The sequence below is a fragment of the Nannospalax galili genome, unplaced genomic scaffold, assembly GCF_000622305.1.
Source record: "Nannospalax galili isolate Female #2095 unplaced genomic scaffold, S.galili_v1.0 scaffold6457, whole genome shotgun sequence".
In the NCBI taxonomy this organism is placed as follows: Eukaryota; Metazoa; Chordata; class Mammalia; order Rodentia; family Spalacidae; genus Nannospalax; species Nannospalax galili.
The window spans coordinates 15,136-15,592 of record NW_008338714.1 but is presented as its reverse complement, the minus strand read 5'-3'; positions in this window follow the sequence as shown (position 1 = coordinate 15,592).

The following is a 457-nucleotide window of genomic DNA, read 5'->3' as shown; positions in this document are numbered from 1 at the left end:
TATTGATCATTGGATGTAATGATAAGTCTTTAGGAGTTGTTTTAATATGACGTGAATTTAGCAAAACAATAATAGTAGGTTCTCCCTTATTGGATATGGCCTGATAAGTCACAGGTTCTTGCTCCAATAATGGGTACAGGTATGGATTTCATCCTGTGGAATGGACTTTAAATGTTGGCTATCCCCATAGTATCTAAGCCACTATTGCACCAGGGTGCATGTCTTGTCAGGGATCATTTTTATATATCACAGAGATCTGAGTTTTGTAGGTTAATGATTACTTTTTTATAAGAGAATGCATAGTAATTTATAGCACTATGAAAAGTAGGCAGTGGTGATGAAGGCTCCAAGCCAGTATGAGCATTATTTCTCTGTGTTCTATGACTCAAGAATTATGTATAGTCAGCAACAGGGTCATATGTCAAGTTCTAGAAGGTAGCCAAGAATTTGGCAAATA